This window comes from Aquarana catesbeiana, linkage group LG08 (assembly GCF_042186555.1).
Source record: "Aquarana catesbeiana isolate 2022-GZ linkage group LG08, ASM4218655v1, whole genome shotgun sequence".
Classification (NCBI taxonomy): domain Eukaryota; kingdom Metazoa; phylum Chordata; class Amphibia; order Anura; family Ranidae; genus Aquarana; species Aquarana catesbeiana.
In genome coordinates this window covers 269,771,603-269,787,356 of record NC_133331.1, presented here as the reverse complement: position 1 = coordinate 269,787,356, position 15,754 = coordinate 269,771,603, and the positions used below count along the sequence as shown (strand labels likewise).

General features: G+C 43.6%; 2 protein-coding genes across 2 annotated transcripts in view; one reads left to right on the top strand and one right to left on the bottom strand.

Annotated features, from left to right (window-relative positions):
* LOC141106738 (uncharacterized) overlaps positions 1–15,754 on the top strand; it is a 209,043-nt gene that overhangs the window by 16,964 nt on the left and 176,325 nt on the right.
* Positions 1–15,754, bottom strand: part of LOC141106474 (uncharacterized) — a 40,893-nt gene that overhangs the window by 3,185 nt on the left and 21,954 nt on the right. The gene's annotated exons all lie outside the window — the stretch shown is intronic.

Genomic DNA, 15,754 nt, shown 5'->3' with positions numbered 1-15,754 from the left:
GGTTATTCAGTCTTGCACAGTTCTACAGGTTCCTCTCATGTACCAAAATTACTTTCTCCGATTCAAGGCCAGCATAAGGCCTTAGGGCGCCAGAATAAGGTAGAAGGGGAGGGGAGCGGTTAAAATCTGCATCCCAAGCCACTTGCTGGGAATTCAGATTTTTTTTTTGTCAGCTGTAGTCCCCTGTGGAGGTAGAGGAGTAGTGGGTGCAGATTGGGAATTAGAATGTTCAGTACAATGATCTCTAGTAGTCTACAGCGTCATCCCCCTTCCCCATCCTGCACAATCAGGTGGAATGGGGTACTGCACACCTCTTACATGCACACACATGGAGGATGTGGGTCCAGGTGATTTTGGGGTCAGTTTGGGGTGCACAGAAGGACCCATGTTCACCCCTGACCTCGGCTGGCTGAGGGAAGTCCTGCCCATTGCTGATCTGCCTCCATCCACGGCTCGGGGAGACCCTGGTTCGCCTATCTCCCCTGCAACTTTCCCTCTGGCTTTGTTCCTTCCTGTCCCACAGTGGCTCCGAAGTGCTGTGATGGTGGCAGTGACTCCTCCAGCTCCTGCGCCCGGCCAGACCCCCTGGACCCGGAGAGTGGGGGTGAAGCTGGCCCAAGTGAGTGGACACTAAAAGAAGGGCAGGTCAAGAGGTTGGGGAGGCTGGCTGCTAAGCTACTGCTTTTCCTGGGAATTATACTTCTGACCCTTCACATCACTGTGGCCAGGTAAAACATATCAATAATTGGTATATGATCTGATGGTAGCACTGACCACCGATCAATAATTGTGAATATATTGTGGCTCTTCTCTAAGGGGTGGAGCTGTGACTATGAAATACTTTATTGTAATGATTTATGGTTGTTACATTTAAAGGAGACATATAACCAACGTTTTTTTTTTGGCTATACTTCTCCTATGGATCACAGGAATGCAGTTTGTACTGCAAAACAAATCCTTGCACCGGCCCTGCTAGAAATCCTTTCATAGTGTGCACTAGAAGCTGCAGCAGGTCTGAAAAAGCCCACTTTATTTCCTGGGGAAACTCAGCTTCACATGTGGATGTTACTTATGGTGGCCTGCATGCAAATGCAGCCTTCCCAGATCATCCACTCCTCCAGATTGACATTCACCCATCAGGGCATTATGATATTTGCATAACTCCTCCTAAGGGCCAGCCCACTGCTTGCCTCATGGATGATGGTCCTTGAGAGGAGTACTGAGTCAGAGTGCTGTGATGTTCTCAAGACGTTATGTACAGCACCCTGCTTGCCCCTCCCACCTGCCATAATCTGAATCGCATTGAGACGCACAGAGACCCAATGATGACGTCACTGGGTCTGTATGAAGATATGTAATTAAAATGGAGAGGTTTTATTCAAAACTTGTATTAGCATGTTGATGAGTGGGAGAGAAGAGGGACCAAAATTGTCAGATTAAACCTTAGCTTTAAGCCATTCAGTAAGCTATAGTGTTTTTTTTTCAGCAATGAGGGAGAGTAAATGCTTAAAGTAACAGTCACATGGCTGACAGTCTGTGATGGACAGATACATATCAATATCTGACTTTCTCATAGATTTAATACTTATTCCTCACCTGTGCTGAACTTTGGAGGAATGTCCTCCTTACATGGCCCTTCGCCCATCTCATACAGATCTTCCTCATCTAAAGCTTCCACTTTAATGACAATTAGATTTTCATCCTGAATAATACAAACAATACAAAGAGTCCATTTTACAGAACAATATCACCCTGTTAGATGTGCACATACACCATAAAATGCTTCTGCTTACCCGTGCACCATACCCATGTAAGTTGCTGTATAATGGACCTGGATCAGCATCATGGCTTGCTGTGGTGTAAGCTGGTCAGCCACAAGCACCATAACAAGGAGGTTCTGTGTGATTGGGGGGCTCTGTGATGGGGGTGAGACAGACCAAACTGAGACAGGGGCTTTTTTTCTAGGGGACTAGGGGCAAGCCTCCTACCCACTGATTATGGCCCATGGAGGAGAGCAGATCATTCTCTAATGATGGACAGCCATGTGATGGATGCTGAGAGCAAGGCTTGGATTAATTCTCTGAATAAGGACATTAAAGCTTCCCTTCCGGAGTGGATGGAAAGGGGTAATATAAATTTTGTACGGGTTAATGGTCAGAGGAAATATGGTGGCCCTCCTGCAGACTGGGTTGGAGAGGCTTCTTCACTTGAAAAAGAATTAATCATCAACAATATCCCTTAATAAATCTATGAAGATAAATGAATTCTGGAACATTGTATAAGTTTGTCTCATAGACTATTGTAGACTGTTGCCAGACAGTCTATGGTCGGGTGGGATCACTGTTTGTTATGTGTGTCTCTCCTATTGTGTGCCTCCTAGGTATGCATTCCCATTGTTAATTGAGTCACCTATTGTTTCTCTCTGTCTGATCATCTTTTGGAGAGGTGATTAATATTGTGACCTCTGTACCTTGTTATTGAACCATTGTGGGTTGTTACATGTTTATGTTGATTAGTTTACTTAGATTATGTTTATGTTGGCTGTTCCTTAGCTATGTTAATTATATTCCTGTTTACAGTTTGCATTGTTAGGGTGATGTGATCAGGCCCTACCTGGTCCTGTGTGCTATATAAATTCTGTGTGAGTTTTTAATAAAGTGAGTTCCAGTTTGCATCTAAGCTAGTGTTGGCTAGTCTTGGATGCTCAGCAATAATACTCGGTTTCTGGGTCCAGACTGAAGGAAGCTATATCTTGACAGAGACACCCATGCTGGGTGCTGGACGGTTCTGTCACAGGGGGATTTTGACATGAAGGGGCAACTGTGACGTGGGGCCTCTAATTTGAAGGGGGGGCTCTGATGTGATGGGAGACTTCTTTTGTGATGGGAGGACCTCTGATGTGAACTTAATTTTATCAAGGTAGTTGTGTGCATCATTCCAGGCTCATGTTTATTGATAAGTAAAATTTTCATTTTAGACTGGGGTGCCTTGGAATTTTGCATACTTTTGTGACTGGCAAAAGGTTGAGAGACACTGATCCACACTATATGACTCTACTGTATGTGAACATCCCTCCAAATTAGTTCAGGTGCTCCAAGTGAAGATTACTGGTAATACTACAGCAAGCAAAGACAATTTAGACAATTGTGTTCTTCCAATCTTGTGGTAACAGTTTGGGAAGACCCTTTTCTGCTCCAGCATGGCTGTGACCCTGTGTACAAGGTCAGCTCCATAAAGACATGGTTTGATGAGTATGATGTGAAGGAACTTAAATGGCCTGAACACAGCCCTAACCACTGCTAACTGTAAGCCAGGTCTTCTCCTCAAAAATTAGTACATGATCTCATAAATGCTGTTTTGGCTGAATGGGCACAAATTTCTTCTGACGCATTCCAAAATCTTGAAGAAACCTTTCCCAGAAAAGTAGAAACTATTATAGCCACAAAGAGAGACCAACGCCATAATAATGGCCATGGTTTTGGAATGGGGTGTCCGACAAGCTCATTTGGGTGTGATGGTCCAGTGTCCACCAACATTTGACCACATAGTGTTATATTCCTTAATCTTATGTCATGTATTTGAGTCTGATACACCCCGTGTCAGTTCTTCTAAATCTCCCCTTTCCAAATACTATTGTGTAATACTTTTAGTTGCATCCACCTGATCATCCTGGAGAATGCAGGGATCTTCCTCCATGAAGTCCCGGGAATACAGAGGACGGGGACATCTCTCTGGGGTATTGTTGCTACTGGTTCCATCTGTAGGAAGTACATGCAGAGTCATAAGTATAAAACATAAATGACAAATAATAGTATAATAAAAAGTAATAACAAAAGTAATTCTCATGCAGATTGTTGTTTTGGATAGAGATGGAAGGCCCCAATTCAAAGATTTACCTGTCACACCTCCTGTCCTAGTGACCAATTTCCACCAGCACATGAAATAAGAAAAAAGGAAGGCCAGGAGAGATAGACAAAATAGTAAAAAGAAAAAAAAATAGCAAAGGAAGTGCAGAGAAGTAACCCTATACCGCTCCATGATGCGCAAACACCACCTTGAGACCTGTAAGGCAGTGTAGCCACCCTATAGCTGGAAATATTCTTGGGAAGATATTCAGTTTCCCGTTTTAAAGAAACAAGGGTGCTAATGATGGAATTAAACAGGCATGTGAGTAATGGAAGTACTTTTTCTTTGAAAGGTCATGGGTTTAATAACATTTTAATCCAATCACCAAGGGACGTGTAGGTGTTGGTTGCCCAAGAACAGGATGGGAGGTGTAGAACCAGCCTGTTATAGTTACAGAATCCCATCCTTGATGTCCTTGAAGAAGTCTGCATAGGTGTTAATCCTACTTACATGGCTGAAAGTGTAAATTAACTCAAATTGTTAGGGTAGAGTGGCTTGGAGAAACTAAGAAATGTTTTCAACCAGTCCAGTTGAATGTGACTAACTACTACAAGCTACACTTCAAAGTCTTTAGAAGACTTTTTGTTTTGGATAGGGGTGGAAAGGGTTAGACGTTCTGTCTGGTTGGCTTTGCTATCTATAAAGCCATTTGAGAGATTTCCACTCATTTCCTGTTCCAGTTTCTGGTGCCACTTTGGACATGAAGGTAGGCAGGTCCCTGTCGGGGATACCAAATGCAGACATCCAGTAACAGAGACTACCAGATATGTGTAGCTGCACTCTGGAAATTAAAACCAGACTGTGTATGCTTTAAGTGACATTTATTCACATTAAAACAAAATCCATCCAAACCCTAGCAAACAGAATACGCAGCAAACATGAAGATCTAATGAAGCACAAACCCTAATTAGCAAACTAAGAGACAGAAAACCTAGGGGGCGGACCTGAATGGATGGTCCATGAATCCCCATGGACCAGCCGGTGTAAAAGGACTTGTGTCTGTTTACACACACCTACCTCCAATCAGATCAGATCCGCTAAAAAAACAGAGGGGATCCACCCCCCTCCGTCTGGCACTGAAGCAAGTGGGGTTAGTAGAGGAGGGACTAAATAACCTCCCAGCAGCCAACATCAGGTGAAGACTGATTATTGGGATCTGCTGGCTTCTGGGAGACACTAGCTGGTGAACACCAGAACTACAACCTTCCGCTCTGGGAACCACAGTGCACCAGCAGGTGATCCAGGTCCTGACAGTCTCCCTAAAAAAGGACATTGACAGCAACAAAAACCTGACAGACTTGTAACTTTTCCCCACTCCATTCAAAACTGTGAAAAAAAGGTTTGAGTAGACTTTATGTAGCGTGCCAGTACAATCACCTAAGCAGACAGTATGGATGGTTTGTCCATCAGGACGAACAGAAAAGGCATAGAGTCTAGGTTGCCCCCAAAAATCCCTTAAGCTATAGGGTGGATGTCTGGTCAGAACTGGCTTTTCAAGTCTGTCGACATCATATGAATCACACACACACCATTATAGGGTTCATGGTTTGTTTGAATGTCATATTCAAGTTCTATAAGCACATTTATCATTTGCAGTATCTATTGTCCTATGTTTTATTGATATTGCATCAGTCATAGTGATTATATTACTGTAATGACTTGCTGATTTCGGAGCAAGAGTAGCTGAAGGACGATTGTTTCGACTGTTTGTTACAACCTTAACAATCACTTTTAGTGAACAATTACCTGATTCAAATACATCCAAAAATTGGAAACCAAAAAATGTAATTGCTTAAAGTGGACTTTTCAAGGCACAGTACAGTTATAAGCAGCAAAAACACAATTAGGAAAATTAAAATAAGCTAAATGTATTAATCCCTATTTTATCATTAAAATCGTACAAAATCATGTGTCATATTCTCCCACTGATTAATAATTTACAATGGTCAATGCAACACTTTGTCACACAGAGAAGTGCATACACAGCCCATGATGTGAAATGTCACTAAATGTTCTTATGGTGTTGCATGACTTTAAAAATGCAGGCCTTGGCGGGTTTCGCAGCCAAAACCGCTGCTTCTTTGGGGGAAACTTAGGGACGTATCACATTAATAAAAACATAGAACAACATCAGGCATATCCAACACTAATCACCACCTAGGCATCTGGGGCAGGGGCAGCTTCAACTCTTTCTTGACCAAAGGTAGGGAAACTGGGGTCAAAACCCTGAACCTCAAGGGGAGGAGACCGAGGCTGGAACCGGCGCAATACTCCCAGAAAATCAAACTTTTATCCAATTCAACGTAACACCCTCCAGCATAATACCATCCAACACCTGGTCTGGGGTCTCCAGGATGCCTCCCTACCTATGCTCGAGAAAGAATTGGAGCTGCTCCTACCGCAGATGCCTAGGTGGTGATTTGGAGTGCTCAATGCCTGATGTTTTTCTATGTTTTTATTATTGTGATACTCCCCTAATTTGCCCCCAAAGAAGCAGCGGCTTTGGCCCCAAAACGCACCAGGCAACACTATAAGGACATCTTGTGACATTTCACATCATGGACTGTGTATGGACTTCTTTGTGTGTCCAACTGCTCTATTGACCATTGTAAACTAATAATCAGAGGGACATAAATGACATATGATTTTAATGATGAATAGCGATTAAGAAATTGTGTTTGTTTTAATTTTCTTAAAGCGGTAGTAAAGCGCAGGTGATAAAAAAATTAAAAAATTCCCTGCAAGGCAATATCATAATGTGCTAGTATACATTGCATACTAGCACATTATGATACAATTACCTGAGAACAAAGCCCTCCAGTGCCGCAATGTCACCGCTGAGACAGCTGACATCTTCCCCCGGTCTTCTTTCCGGGTTTTCAGGCTCCGGCTATACGAGTGGCTGGGGGCCCAATAAAGTAATGCCCCCGCGCATGTATGCGGGAGCCGCCATTTCCGGCAGGGGCTCTGAGGGTTTGGCACTGTAAGCCGGACCTTCAGAGTGCATGCGCCGATGATGTCACTGGCTGCATGCATTCTGAATATCTCCTAAAATGTGCAGGTTTACAAGATATTCACAGTACCTACAGGTAAGCCTTATTATAGGCTTGCCTGTAGGTACAAGTGGTACTACAAAGTTTATTGCCACTTTAATTGTATTTTTGCTGCTTATAATTGTACAGTGCCTTGAAAGTCCCCTTTAACCAATTGAATTTTTTGGTTCCTAACTTTTGAATGTGTGTATATGGGATATGGCATCATATGTGCACCCCTAAAATATGGTTGTTTTTTTGTCTTATTTGCATTTACTAAAAAAAAAAAAAAAAAAAAAGATAGACAAAGAGATTGTTGTAGCGACTGAACAAAGAGAATCTGGGACGCTTTTCTGGATTTAGTGTTTATTCCTCACCTGTGTTGATCTCTGGAGGGATTTCCTCTTCCTTACATAGATCATCATCACTCATATACGGCTCCTCAGCTTCTTCTTTTACTTCAACCTTAATAGTAACTGGAGCCTCATCCTAGGTAAGACCAAATTAAACATATGTTCAAGTATCTCACTAATGGAAACCCCAACAATGAGCTTCTCTTTTTTATTTCCTTTTGTTCTGTAAAATATATTACTGAAAGAGTTTTGTTATAGCTCATTGCTGACACCGGGAACTGGCCCTTTAAGTGGGCCATGATGCCTGAGGATGGTAGGGAGGGGCTCACTATTCATGTGGCACTGTTATTGGCTGCATGGTGCTCACTTCATCCGGAACCCATCCTAACAACTCGATATTTGACCGTAAGCTGTCAATGACAGCTTGGTCACAGCTCTGGCAGTATAAATATAGAGGAAGATGGGGAGAGGAGGGAGAGGAATCTATGGGGACTACTCCAATTAAGCCCCCCCCTTCCGCCCCCATAAGCTAACTGGACTATTCCGGTACCACATACAAACAATACAATTATAAGTAAAATTTAAATTTATTCAGAAAACATTTAAAACATCTATAAAATATAGATCTCACACCTATCTGTTATTTACAGTACATAAATTGCAGTAACATTTAAAAATGCCCACAAAGGTGGTTGAAGGCTGTTATTTTTAGAGTACTTGGGGACGTATCCTCAACAGTTTCGCGGATTGACCGCTTCTTCAGGAGGCATCCAAGTGAATTCTCTAAGGGTCAAATAATCACAATTACATACACGATAACTGATAATAAATTTATAAACAACAACATGATATTGGAGTGGTAATACATTTTGAAAAGTTGGAATACACTCACCAACCACTCATTAAACAGCTCTGGCAGTGCCAATGGAGCAGGCCTCAGAATGACACAGGGAGATATATATGTCTTCTGCTGTCGTAAGAGGGTAATTGTCACCTGGGTCACCTGCTGGTGGCACTGTGCTTCCCAGAGTACAAAGTTATAGTTATGGTGTCTCCCAGCAGCACTCAGATCTCAATAATCAGTTTCCACCTGATGCTGGCTTCTGGGAGGGTATTTAAGTCCTCCTCTACATTTTGCCCTTGCTCCAGTGTTTTGCTTTGCTGCCAGAGACTGCTAGCCGTTCTTCATGTTCCTGCTCTTAATTGTGCTCTTTGTGCTCCTCCCCCACCCCCCATTCTGGACTCCAGTCTTTGTTCCCCCTTCCTAGATGTTCCCTGCACCTCTGCAACTCTGTTTTTCTGTGTTCCCCATCTGTATATATCGTATATAGTCGGTTCGCTAGCTAGGCTTTCTGTTACTCTGTGAAGTTATTTAGTTAGGTATTTTGTCAATGGGTTTTTGGTTAACGTATATCTTTATGTTTGCTGATGTTTGAATGGATTTTGGTTTCAATGTAAATAAATAAATACTACTTTGAATATATATATATGGTCTGGTCACAATTTCCTGGGTGTAGCTATGCAAATTTGGTAATCCCTGCTGCTGATTCCTGACAGTACTGGGTTCCATAAAATACCTTTTGATCCTGCCAGAAATCTTGTGAGCTGATCACTTCCTGGACTCTCTGCCTTTGCTGGCTGTTAACAATGACACGGTTTTCAGCTCTCTGTGGACTACAGAATACCACCCCTCTATGTTATGGAGAATAGGAGGGGGTGGGGTCCTGAAGTACTCCCCTGTTTCTGTTGTCTTGAGTGTTTACCCTGAGTGTTTACATCTTAGGACAGAAAGTGCGGCCCTGGCATAATCAAAACGTAAAAATAAGCCCCCATTCACACTTCAGCTTTGGTTCTTTCTTAGGAAGCTCATGTAGTTTTCAAGTGACAAGCTTCAAGCGACTCTATGCTCAGGTGTGAATGGGAACCTGAGAGCCTAGTGTCGAGTGGTGAAGGTTCAAATTGGGCTTAGAATCACTCAGTGTGAATGGGGCTCAAAGGAAAAGAAGCTCCAAAAAAAGTTAATGCAGCTAACACCCTGGTTCACACCGGTGGGATTTGTCATGCACCCCATTGCCGCAAATAGAATGCCTAAGATTGTTGCGACTCAAGTTCCTGCACTACTTTTTTGGGACTTCATTGCGACTTGCATAGACTTCTGTTAACTGAAGTCACAAGCCGCAATGAAATGAAAATTAAAATCGTACTGATCTGCGGCTTGGAAATCAGGCTGAAGTATCGCGGTTTCAAAGCCACACTGGTGTGAACCAGGGCAAAAGAACTGGCCAGCTTAAATATCTTTCATTATAGTTTTTGGGTTTAGATAACATTTTAAGCCGTAGATGTACACGATATAGATATGTAGACACTATACAAGATGGACACAGATCTTATTAAATGATAAGGTGGGCATGTAACGGGAACTTTACCTGGCTATCACAAAATGAAAAGACAGCAGTTACACGTATTGTACTGCTGACCAAAAAACCCCACAAACGTACCAGTCCATAAAGTCCAGCGCTGTCTTCCTTGCACCTGATTCTGTTCCTCCACAACACCATCTTGGATTCGAGATATGGCTGTCATTTCCTGACCATTCGGCCAACCCCCTGCTGCAAATGACCAAGATTGGTGAACTGTGGCAAGACTCTCCTAAAGCCTCCTGATATAAATCGTGTGATATCCCAGGAGGGTGTGGGTGTCAAGGGCTAAGTAATCCTCGCCTAGGTAAGGATGGAGGAAGTGGGAGTGAGTACGACTTTAAAAAAAAAAAAAAAAAAAGATCCACGTTTCTGTACCAGACTAGGGGGAGGAAGACAAGGCATCAGAGTTTAACGATCAGGTGATGTCCCACTAAAGGCCTGTGCCTAGGGGCTATTATTCAGGCTTCAAGTAGGTATTGTAGTCCCACAACAGTCTATGGGAAGGCACAGACCTGCTTGAAGAAGGTAAATGCAGGTTGGAAAGAGGTCAAATGCTGGTCAGAACGAGACCAGAGTACTGTAGGTCATAAGGAGGCCAAAGGCAGGTCAGTAGGAGGTGAAATGTAGATCAGAAGAAGATCAAAAGTAGGTCGAGAGGTCAAATCTAGGTCAGAAGGAGGTCAAATTCAGGACAAAAACCATAAAAATGTAGGTCAGGAGGTGGTCATATGCAGGTCAGAAGAAGATTAAATGTAGGTTCAGAAGGATGTCAAATGCAGGTCAGAAGGAGATCAAATGTACTTAGGTCAGAAGGAGGCCAAATGCAGGTTAGTAGGAAGTAAATTGTAGGTCAGAAAGAGGCGAAATGTAGGTCAGAAGAAGATCAAATATAGGTCATGAGGTCAAATATATGCTAGAAGCAGGTTGAAGAGTATAAGAATGTAGGTTTGAAGGAGGTCAAATGTAGGCCACAAGGAGATCAAATGTAGGTCAGAAGGAGGTCAAAAGCAAGTCGGAGATGATAAAAATGTAGATCAGAAATAGGTCAAATGTTAGTCCAAATGAGGTCAAATGCTGGTTAGGAGGTGGTCAAAGGCCGGTCAGAAGGAGGTCAGATGTAGATTAGAAGAAGGTCAAGTGCAGATCAGGACATCAAATGTAGGTAAGAAGTAGGTCAAATGCAGGTCAGAAGAAGGTCATATGTAGGTAAGGAGATCAAATGCAGGTCAGAATGAGGTCAAATTCAGGTCAGAAGGTCAAATGCAGGTCAGTGGGAGGTCAACTGCAGATCAAACACAGATCAGATGGAGGTCAAATGCCCTTGTTGATGAATTCAGAATGATCCCAGAAGTTGACGTTATCCACACAAACCGACCATGCCCATTGACACAGACCATTAGTTATCATATTTACAAAGATCTTCATCTACCTGATCCTCCTGAGGGATCTCCTGATCTTCCTGTGTGGAGTCCCGGGAATACAGAGGACGGGGCCATCTCTCTGGGGGATTTCTGTTACTGTATCCATCTGTAGGAAACACACACACTGACTGAATACATTGTTTCTATATCTTTATATCAGAGGATGTGTGTATCTAGGGGGATCCTCAATACTCTTCTCTCCTTTACAAGAAATGAAAGTCTCCACCTACCCGATGATGTGAGGGGCGGCCCGTTCTCCATGATGGCGTCCTTGTAGAGAACCTTGTGTCCTTCTATATACTTCAACTCAGAGAGACAGATTTGTAGAGACAATGCTGAAATCAATGAAAACACGAGAAGGAGAAACAAAGACTTAAATCCCCAGTCAACCTAAAAAACAATGAGGCAAATAAATACTGATCACCTCTAAAGGGAACAGATGGAAGCAAAGACGGCCTATCACAAAGGAAGACACCTGTGCAGGAAACCTCTGATAGAAGCTGCCCTTGCTGGCTCCATGCTATTTGGAGAGAAATGGAATAGGTTTGGTTGAAAGCTCTACTCCAGGATAAGCCAATATTGTCTAAATCCATTCGCCATGTGCCATGTGTATTCCTCCTTGAATCTTGGTGTGCTTTGTGTATGTCTTCCAGATCTGTGCAGTAATCCAGTGTGAGACTTTACATCTGTGCAGAAGCTTCCTATAATAAAGACCGCTCACTGCCGCTCTCTCTCCTTGTGCAGGGGGACTGGTCTGGTCTCCGCCCCCTCCTGTCGTTTTTTACAGGCAGCATGTAGTGGGTGGAGCTTCTGGGACCCTCCTAAAGCTCTGCTCTCTGCACAGACTATGTGCAGCACAGTGATGATGTCACTGCTGTCTTTTGCAAGGTAATATCTGAGCTCTGAAAGGCATTTTCTGCACACAATGTGGATTTATATCCTCTGTGGCTATTATATTCCCTAATATGCTTCATTCTCTGAGTTCACCTTTAAGCATTAATTACAGCAATCAGTGGGAGGCTCTTCTAAGGCTCAAAGAGCACCAACCAATGAAGCACATCATTTACTAATTCAGGTCCCCATTGCCTCACCTACTGACCACACAACCTCCCCACCCCCCAAGTGGTCCACAGAGAGTGCTGGGTCATTATTTCCTCTTCCTTATCTCATAATAGCAAGACATTGTCACTTCCTCACCACTGGGAACTCTTCACACCCCCATCAGGAGGATTCTGTCAGAACAGCTAATTCCTGTCCTCTGTTTTGGGCTACAAGAAAATGGCCACCCCCTAAACTAGTGCCAATCAACTTTTTTAAAACTGAGTGTTGTTTCAGCAGTCAGTGATAGAATACATAGAATTGACTTAGACTAGCACAGAGTCTTAGTCCTGCATCGGAAACTAAAAATAGGATTCCTGCTACTCCGTGAAGATAACCGTCTCCCCTTTGATTCGTGCGGTGGGTGCAGTTCGCCCTCTAGTGGCCAATAGAGGCAGCAGGTCTTGACTGCGGCGTGTTGCCTGGCAACTATGGAACGCAAACGCGGAAATGTGTGTTCCACAGACCGGAAGTACTGTCTCTGCTTCCTGTTGTGGCTGCTAATAGAGAGGAATGATGGCTGTTCAGTGCTGCAGTGATGTGAACCTGCTGCTTTGTGTGATGGGAGGTTATTGAGGGCACATGGATGGAAGAAGTAATGGGGACAATGGTGGGGGGGCTTCCCAGAGGATGGGAGGGCAGCAAATGGACTATACTTCATATGCAAATATGACATTATTAATAATAATATTTTAGTGTTATATATATATACATACACACTCACTGGCCACTTTATTAGATACACCTGTTTGATTGCTTGGTAACACAGGTTGTATTTCAACCTACATATGGAATTGATGATCATTAGCACCTGCTTGTTATAATTGGTTAATCATACACCTGACTAATCCCACAAAATTCCTACATTTGTGCGAGTGTACAAAGTGTGCAAGTGTAAGAAATGATGCTGGTTTGAAGCCAAAGGGTAGTCACGCCAAATATTGATTTGATTTCGATTTTTCTTCTGGTCGCTCACTTTGCATTTTGTAAATTGATAAAAAAAAAAATAAACAAATAAAATATATATTTTTGAAAGCATTCTTACTTTACAGCATTTTTTTCACACCTGCCTAAAACTTTTGCCAGAAAATTAGCAAAAAATTCAGCGCTCAGTGCCTGATGGTATACAGCTAGGTGGCGATACAGAACACTGTGTTTAAGTCAACTGAAGTAGGGAGTGAATAGGATCACACGCAGTTGCCGGCAGCTTCTAAGACAGTACCAAGGATTCTCTCAATTACATGCAAAGGAAGTAGAAAAGGGTGCCAGGTTTCCGAGGCCCCATCTCCTTCATCAGGCAGGCTTGCCTGGCAAAAGGAGGCGGGGCCTCGGAAACGTGTTGTGGTCCCCTGTCAGCTTTGCTCGTGGAGGATCCTGACGTCTCCATACTGCCCTTGCTGTTGGTACCTCCCTGGGTTTCACAGCCACAGCCGAGTCCTTCCTTACCACTGCAGCTGCACTTCGGCACGTCCATGCATTCCCCTGTTGTACCTGGGACCACAGTTGTACATGTAAGTGTGTCTTGAATAAAATATGTGTTGATTTTACTCACGTTGACCTGGCGCTCTTTTCTAAAACGTTTGCACAGTACTGTGTATATATATATATATATTAGTCCGTAGGGTTCAATATTGAGTTGGCCCACCCTTTGCAGCTATAACAGCTTCAACTCTTCTGGGAAGGCTGTCCACAAGGTTTAGGAGTGTGTCTATGGGAATGTTTGACCATTCTTCTAGAAGCGCATTTGTGAGGTCAGGCACTGATGTTGGACAAGAAGGCCTGGCTCGCAATCTCTGCTCTAATTCATCCCAAAGGTGTTCTAACTAGTTGAGGTCAGGACTCTGTGCAGGCCAGTCAAGTTCCCCCACCCCAAACTTTCTCATCCATGTCTTTATGGACCTTGATTTGTACACAGACCACAGATTTTAATAGTGGGGTAGAGGGGGGCATGGGCAGCTACAAATATGAATAGATGTGTGTAGCAGAACTCCAGTGTTTCATCCTGCAGTGACGCTGTGATTGGCTCTACTCGTCTGTAGGCCTCCCTACACTATGTAGCACTTAGGCCTCATGCACACAGGGTATTTGCCCATCTCTCCTAGACGCCTTTCAACTTAGCAGCAGCTCTTTGACAGAAAATAATGCTTGACGCTTGTAAACACATCTAGATGCGTTTAGACGCATCAAACACTTGAGAGAGTATTCATTTCATTCAATGTCCTGTATACATGAGGCCTTATGCTGCTTCTGTCTCCACATGACAAAGGAAGGTGCAGGCTCCACTGAGCATGGAGCGCAGGATGGTGGTGGCCCCCCAAGGGCAGTCAGGGAGAAGCTGCGGCCATATGTCTAGAAACGTATGCCAGACATCCCAATGCCGCTCATGAAGAGGAGTCACTGGGGGGAGATTTACTAAGCCCTTGTTGGTTCACACCTGTGTGGGCTGTGTGGCCCACGTTTGCGAGGGCACGGCAGCCCATTCATTTGAATGGGCTGCCATGCCTGCGTTTCCCGTATAAAAAAAAAAAAGGTGCTTCCCCCTTTTTAAAACACGGCCGCAAGGAAATCGCATGGTGCTTTTGACCATGAGATTCCCCTGTGGTTCTCACACCCGTAAGCATGCTGTCGATTGAGCCCCGCATGTCTCTGCAGAGCAGTGCGATTTGGCTGCGGGCAAGTGTGAACCTAGCTTAAAACTGGTGCACACAGAATCTAGTGCAGCTGTGCATAGTAACCTATCAGCTTCCAGGTGTTATTGTCAAAGCTTAACAAGTTGAAGATGGAACCTGATTGGCTACAATGCACCGCTGCTCTAGATTCTGTATACACCAGTTTTAGTAAATCTCCCTTACTATCTCCCTATACTATGGAGGTTCAGCCGTGAGCCTCCTTACCTAAGCTGCCCAGAGAAAAGGGAAAGTCCGCTTTGAACGGCGCTGCTCAGCTATTCACAGGAAGCCTTGTATTTTATGAATAAATACAAGACTTCCTCTTATTGGCTGAGGTGGACATCGTGACGTCATCCACCTTCTTTCCGACCGCTGCCAATCAGAGGAGGCTTTGTATTTATACAAGCCTCCTGTGAACGGCTGGGCAGAATTCAACCCAACTTTATTGTGTCCCTGTACCGCTGCTGGAACACAGCATTGTATACTGTATCTAGCATCAACTATATACAGTTTATACAGCGCACACAGTTTATACAGCGCACACAAACGCCACATGTTTTAGAAAAGGAAAATGTTTGTTTGGCCCGGCTTGGACCAAACAAACTATTTAAAGTGGAATGAAACCTGGAATTAGGCTTTAATGCTGGTCATCACCCAATTAAAAGCAAAGTTTGAATCCTGCCCCGTCTCCCTCAATCTTTATTAACCTTTTGCCACCCAAGGATATCCTTGAGTTACAGTGGATATACCGGGATTTAAGTTGGCAATTCTCTTTTTTGTAAAAGCAATCCTAGTGGCTAATTGGTGACGTAAATACTTGTAGTTTCCGGTTTCCAATAGTATAGAGCTCATCGG